At 30.7% G+C, this 8078-nt stretch overlaps 1 pseudogene; it reads left to right on the forward strand.

The window, feature by feature from the left end:
- The first annotated feature begins 5427 nt into the window (after positions 1 to 5427).
- On the forward strand, positions 5428 to 7839 carry LOC133812802 (cytochrome P450 81Q32-like; annotated as a pseudogene).
- The last annotated feature ends 239 nt before the right edge of the window (positions 7840 to 8078 follow it).

The following is an 8078-nucleotide window of genomic DNA, read 5'->3' on the forward strand; positions in this document are numbered from 1 at the left end:
ATAGTGCTAAATTTAGCACAAAATATGAAATAAATGCTATATTTGACATAATATTTGTGATTGTGATCCAATGCATATAGATGCAAAAAAAAAAAAAATTATAATGAATATTCATTTAATATTTATTGAAAATAGATAAGTAATATAATTTTCTAATTAATTTTGACTTTAAAATAAATAAATAAAGAATTAGAAAAGCTCTAATTTATGTCAATGAATAAATAAGATATATAAAAGTAATTAATGACAAAATTGTAAATAAAAAAGTAATTTATTGTTGTGCTAAATTTAACATAATTTTTAGGTTTTACACTATTATAAAGAAAATATTATTTTAAAAGGTGCTAAAATATAATACTATATTACCAATTTGACACTCTATTAGAAATGCTTTTATAATAGCTCTTTTTCTAAATATATGTTAATGAAAAAATGTGTGTTCTTTAGGGATTCACCTAAAGCTTTTAATAGGAAAGCTTGTTCCACCCCCTTCGACAAATTCTTTCGCAGCAGCTTGAACTGAACCAGAGCTATCAAGGTGAACGAGAAAAAAAACCCTATTAATCGATCAGGGGATCTAAGCCACAACTCTATTCCTGATTCGAAATCCATAAAGGACTTTACATAATGGATTACTGAGATTATTATGATTGATGGTTTTTCTTGAAGATCCTTACGACCTTTAAGAAAAACATATTGATGGACCAAAAACGGGTATGTTTAAAAATTTATAAATCGCAAGTGCACGAATCGTTCATATAGAATAGTGATCGTGTAAGCAAGGATGTCGAACCCAAAGGAGTTCTCTAAAATCGAAAAGAGAAAACTATTTTAAACCAAAATTAATAAATTCTAACCTAGTTCCAAAGATTGATGACAATTTGTAACAATTAAAATAAAATAAAAGATAATAATAAAGAAATTAAAGACAATATATATAACATAAATTAATAATAGAAATGAAGATGGTAAAATAAGATTATTAAGGATTAAAATCCACAAAATATAAGTTCAATAATATTTATAAGTACATTGATTCCCAAGTTTTAGTGATAGTTAAAATAAATTAAACTATCATTTTCCAAATAGATTTATAATTTTAAGCACAAATTACTTCTAAAAAGATAAGATTTTTCTTCACTTTTCAAAATTATAATTTCAAAGCATTTAGTGTAAATCAATCTAATGAAATAACAAATAAATCAATTAACATTATTTATAAGGCAAAACATAATATTTTTGTTCTAAGCATGGATGTGTACAATTTAATGACACATCTTACACAAAGAATATTATGTATTTGCACTAATGAAGAACAAAGTTTAAATATGTGCTAACAATCCAAAATACATGATATTTAAGATGAAAGAATATATTTGAAGAAGAAAATTCCATAAACTTTGTTGCACAAAATGGGAAATCAACATACAAAATAAATACTATCTAGTTACATATTATTTCATCATTACCTTAATAATCTTAAAAAGATTAGAAACATATAACTAGAATAGCAAATACAAACTAAAAATTACAAACATAAATAGGAAAATTTGGAGGAGAAACCCCCAAATTTTTCCTCTAAAAATACATAGAAAGTAACCAAAAAGAAGAAAAAGATGAAGAGAATTGAGAAGTTTTGAATGTGTAGAAATTATAGTATAGTAACCTCCCCCTCAAAATGGACACCTAAATGGTCTTCAAAACTCCCTATTTATAACCAAAATGAGGAAATTAAAATAATAAATTTAAATTGATTAAATTGATTAAATTAATTAACTTAATAATAATATGGAAAATATGAGTAAATTATAAGGTGTAATTATGATGTTTTGGGGTAAAATGTGTAGAAAGTGGGGTAAAAATGTGGTATTTTTGGCAAAAGGGACAAGGGTACAAAAGCATTTTTGTTGGGCTCAATAAGTGGCATGCATGGGTTTGGAGGCTTTAAGGCTGCTTTGTGTTGGCAGCTGCCTGGGTGCATGCCCAAGCGTGATGTTTGGAGTGGCAGGGGATGTGGCTGCATCAGGCGTGAGTGGCTGGAGCAATTGGTGGCAACCTGCTGCTGATATGGCTGTTAATTTATATTTAACATTTAAATTCAATAATACAACATTTTTTTACCACAAACTAAACAACAATAACTCAAATAATTAACTACAATTTTTTACAACAAAATAACTATAAAAACACACAAAAATATATAAAATCAAAATAAGACTAATAAATTCAAAATTACTTTAAAACTTAATAAATCAATTAAAATCTCAAGAATTAAGCAACAATTAACACATAAAAAGTGGTAAAATAACTCTATTTTGTAGAGTTATCACATATTATATAAAATCAATGTTACTTGGATGCTATTGAAAATGAGGATGACATCTAAATTCTTCCTTTTCCTAATTACAAAAATTCTCAAAATGAAAGAATTGGTGATAAGCCACTTGTACAATGTAAAGTAGAGAGTTGCCTAATGTTTTAAGGAGAGTAATCTAATTTGTAACTCATCTAAAAAAAATATGTGCTAATTAAATTTGTCCAAATTTATTCATGACACAACAATTTTATAAGATAAAAAGGGAAATCCAAACCAAAACCGAAAGAAAAACAAATTAGTCGTTCAGAGACAATGCAACGTTCATATTTTTAGACCAGGACAATAATATGCAATAAAAAAGACAAAATCTTTATAGTTAATGCACAGAGCTGGTCTCGAGCTAAGGCGGACTAGGCCCACGCCTAGGACCCCTTTAGCCCAATGATCCATTTTTTAAAAAATTATTTTGAAAAATTCTATAAACGTTTAGAAACTTCATGCAAAAAGAGTTCATAATTTTTAATATTTCATAGGACCCAATCCTATTCAGAGTCGGCCTTATTAATTTCGACTCTTATTAATTCATGTGGTTGTGTCAATATATTTATTCCAACCGATAAATAATAAACATTATCGTTTCATTTTAAGGTTGAAGCAAAATTTCCATGCATCAACCACTTAATTTCTAGAAGATAGAATAAGAAACCATTAATAAAACTTATATATTTTAAATAAATAAGAGTGCGAACTCACTTACGTAAGCTTTGTTTTTTTTTTTTGGTGTGACAAATGAAGCTTATCTTTACGTACCAAATGGAAACACAGTGATTGTGATTGTGTGTATATAAAGACATTATATCAAAGGAGTGGGTACTCAGTGACGTAATCTCGTCCGTACATTATGTGACAATGCGAGAAATATTTTAGGCTTAAATAATAGTAACTAGTGTTTATATTTAGGCTTTATATTTGTTTGGATCTTATGTTTTGTCCTATTATATATTTGGATTTTGTATTTTGATAAATTATTTTTTGGATCATATGTTTTGTAAAATAGTTAAAGTAGAACCCTAAATCCGATTTTGGTCAATATTTTCTCAACTAAAATCACAAATAATTTAGCAAACTAACAATTCAAAACAAAAATAAAATCATTCTGCTTAAAAATTGTGTTGTTATATTTAATTTTTTTTCATCAAAATTGAGTTCAGGGTTCTGTTTTAACTATTTTACAAAACATAGGGTCTAAAAAATAATTTTTCAAAACACAGGATCCAAATAGGTAATGAGACAAAACATAGGGTCCAAAAAAGTATAAACATTTATATTTATTATAAAATTAATGTGGTAAGATAGATCTTTTTATTTTATTGGTACATCACACGTTTTATGTGAGAATATTTTTATTCTGGTTTTTCAAATAATTTATATTGCTGAAAACAGATTTCAAACAAACATCTATTTTTACACGAGTATAAAAAAATAAACATGCGTGTAATAAACTATTTTAACTATATTTTAGGTACTGTAAATCATTCAATATTTCTTGAAAATTTGTAGGCTATAAAATGAATACCGCTTCATGAAAAAAAACTAGAGAAAAAATACCCCCACGTGCCCATATAGGAAGTGTGATGTACCGATAAGGTAAAATGACTACTCTAGCACAGACACTCCCTAATTAAAATTAATTCTAGTTAAATTATATTATTTCAAACCTCTCCATAATAAGCTATATATATATATAGATGACAAATATAATGTGAAAATTGCACTAGTTTAGTGTAAAAGTTACATTATTATTGAATTTTGGGTTGAAATTACATGTTACGACAATTTTAATATCAACAATAATGACTTTTTAAACATTATTTTAAATCTTAAATAAACAAAAAATAAAATGTGAAACAAAGAGTTAAGAAAATACTAATACGAAATTCATCTAGCTATATTTATTGAGTAGTGTTAAATACTTTCATTTATATGCTCTTGTTTATATTTTTTTTATCACAATATTTGATATGTAAATATTATTACAATATTATATAGTTTTAGTTATTCTAGAATTAATTTGACACCATCCATTTGAATTGAAAGCTCTTCATCAGGGTTGGACTTTTTTTTTCTCCATAGATCAATAAAATTTCATATATATTAGGAAAGTGACATTGGAACTTTTCTTTGTTTTTTTTTTTTTACAAATTTACCACAAAATGACAAACCCTTACAATAAAAAGTTAAATTAAATGGCATAAATCCGAAAAAGTGGTAAAAAAAAGAAAAACTATACAATCTGAAATGAAGACAAATTAGTGCTTACGCACTCCCTGACGTAAGCATACCCGTACAGTCAATTATATATATATTTTTGGACAAAATACTCGTGACATTATATATATTAAGTGCAATTTGAATTTTTTTCCCAGAAAAGAAATTTTTAAAAAAGGATAACAAATATATTTTACAGCAAAATTGGGTGAAACAATCTTAATTAGAACTTTAATTACCTTTATTTATCTAATTATTACATTCTATAAAATCGATGTTTCCTGGATCAAAAATATGTTACGGTATTTTAGTAATTGTGAAATAAAATATGCATAATTTAATTTTAGTTATGGTAAAATATGCATGACTTAATTCTGAAAAGGTGGTAATTAAAAGTCTTATTCACTATATATATATATATATATATATATATGCATATACGAGTGATGTTATTTAGTACCTTAACATATTATTTCGTGCGAATCAAGATTTTCTGTCTAATTATCTTATTTTATAACGTGTTCGATGAATAAAATTTTGACACTTTATTTAATTTTAACACCTCATATTATTAGAGAAGTTAATAATTTTTTAATAAAAAAAATTTAAGTGAAGTGTCAGTATTATATTAGTTGGAAACATTATGGGACATGATAATTGGACAGCACATCTTAATTAAGATGTCTAACAACATATGAAGTGTCACCTCCTTATAGTTTGTTAACAATAACTTATAATATTCATTAAATCCAAATGTGTAAAATTCGAAATTAGGTCAATAATGATACCACCCCTACTAGCATTTTTTCTCTCTATATATATATCCAATTCACATTAACATAACTCAAAATCAATTACTATCTAAAACTTCATAGCATTGAATCAGTTCAACTACTCAGTCTCCATAGCCACAGAAAATGGAAGAGCCAGTACTACTCTACACAGGTCTCGCCCTCACCATTGTCGTTTTGGGTACTAAAGCTCTTCTTCCAAACCCAAAAACGACAATACAAAAACCTCCCACCAACCCCACCTTCTCTCCCACTCTTCGGCCACCTCCATCTCATAAAACTACCGGTCCACAGGTGTTTCCGCCAGCTCGCAGCAAAATACGGCACCGTTTTCTCCCTCTGGTTCGGTCCCAACCGCGTTATCGTCGTATCATCACATTCAGCCGCCGAAGAATGCTTCACCAAAAACGACGTCGTTCTCGCCAACCGTGGACGTTCTTTGGTTGGGAAGTACCTCGGCTATAACTACACCACAATGATAACAGCCTCCTACGGCGACCACTGGCGCAACCTCCGCCGCATCGGCTCCATCGAGATCTTCTCGGCGAGCCGGCTCAAGTCATGCCTGGACACGCGTAGGGACGAGATCAAGCGATTGCTTTCTACTCTCGCTCGGAATTCGCTCCGTGGATCCGATCATAACAAGTTTGATTTCGCCAAGGTGGAGATGAAGACGTTGTTCTCGAATTTGGCTTTCAACATCATAATGAGAATGGTGGCCGGGAAACGGTTCTACGGCGACGACGTGGCTGACCATGAGGAAGCCAAGCTGTTCAGGCAGATTAGGGACGAGGCGATCCCCAGTGGCGGTGTGGCCAACCCCACCGAGTTCTTGCCGGCTGCCTTGAAATGGTTGGGAAAGGGTCATGAGATGAAGGTGATAAGGGCTGCTAAGAAAATGGATGTGTTCTTACAACGACTCGTCGATGAGCGTCGGAGTATGAAATCAGACACTACCATGATCGACCACTTGCTTGCTTTGCAGAAGACTGATCCTGAATACTATACCGATGATATCATCAAAGGCTTCATAGTGGTGAGTTATATAAATATTTATATGTGAATTTTTTTTGGTAGCACTACATTTAATGAATTATTAAAAATTAGGAAGATTTTAAATGTCTTGTTTTCGGTGATAGTGAATTTTTTTATTAATTGTTAAAATTGTAAGATATTAAAATGAAGGAAAGAAGTTGAAAATTTGAGGTCCGGACGGTGGGAGACGTTGGAAGCCCATGACATCCCACGACTTTCAGTAGGAGATATTGAAAGTCTACGTTTTTTGACACCTTTCAACTTTTACTATTGAGAGACGTGAGATGTCTCTCATCTCTTCCATTGGAAGATGTGGGATGTCTCTCACCTCTCCCAATGTGTGATGTTCATTTACAATGTCTCCACCTACAATGTCTCTCCCATTGAAAGACATTATAGACTTTAATGTCTTCCAAATAAAGTCATAAAAACACTTATATTATTGTAGTGTGAGTTTTTTGCTTTTGTTTTGATGCATAGAAAAATTATGACTCAATTTTTTTTTATATAACATTGTAGATTGTAGATATAGTACACATTCCATAAAAAAATTAAGAATAATTTATAATGGAATGTCTGCTGTTACTAATATGTACACTATCATATAAAAATGTTTCTTTTTCCTATTTCAGATCCTATTATCAGCTGGGACGGACACATCATCGTGGACATTAGAATGGGCATTATCGAATCTGCTTAACCATCCTGAAATCTTGAAAAAGGCAAAAGCTGAAATCGACGAACAAATTGGTGAACAACAATTGATAGAGGAACAAGATCTTTCCAAACTACCATACCTTCACAACATCATCTCGGAAACCCTACGCCTGTTCCCAGCTGCTCCAATGCTCTTACCTCACTTTTCATCAGAAGATTGCACTGTCGAGGGATACGATATTCCACGTGACACAATGGTGTTGGTCAATGTGTGGGCCATACACAGAAACCCCAAGCTATGGGATGATGATCCCGAGAGCTTTAAGCCAGAAAGATTTGAGAGCAATGACTGTAACAAGCACTTAATGTCATTTGGATTAGGAAGAAGAGCTTGTCCTGGAAATGGCTTAGCTCAACGTGTGGTGGGCTTGACTTTAGGGTCTTTGATTCAGTGTTTTGAGTGGGAAAGAATTGGTGAGGAAAAAGTTGATATGACTGAAAGTAAGTTTACTACAATGCCCAAAGCTGTGCCATTGGAAGCTATGTGCAAAGCTCGACCCATTATGAACTCAGTTATCTCAGGTTCGCATATTGATAGTTAATTGGCCAATTAGAGAAGTAATAAAGTGCTAATGTAATGTTGTCACATTTTGTATTATAATGTCTTTTATTTGAGTCTTTGAGTTTGTGGACTGTACTAGGGATGTAATGATGAGATTATAGTGTTTTTTTGTGTGACAATTTTGATATTAAGTATGATCTTTCAAATTAGAGTATTGTTATTTGACATTTTAAGATACCCAACACTACATGAGGTGGTACTCTGTGATTGTTTATCGATATCTCATAATATTTATTAAATTCAAATGTGTGAGACTCGATAATAAATTGCACCAATAGTGGTATGAAACCTCGGTGTAGTGTTGGGCATCAGTGACACCAATTACGTTCTTTAAATTAATTATGGAGAAAACTTGCAAACTATAATTGAGAAAATTAGAGTACGTCTG

The sequence above is a fragment of the Humulus lupulus genome, chromosome 1 (genome assembly GCF_963169125.1).
Source record: "Humulus lupulus chromosome 1, drHumLupu1.1, whole genome shotgun sequence".
In the NCBI taxonomy this organism is placed as follows: Eukaryota; Viridiplantae; Streptophyta; class Magnoliopsida; order Rosales; family Cannabaceae; genus Humulus; species Humulus lupulus.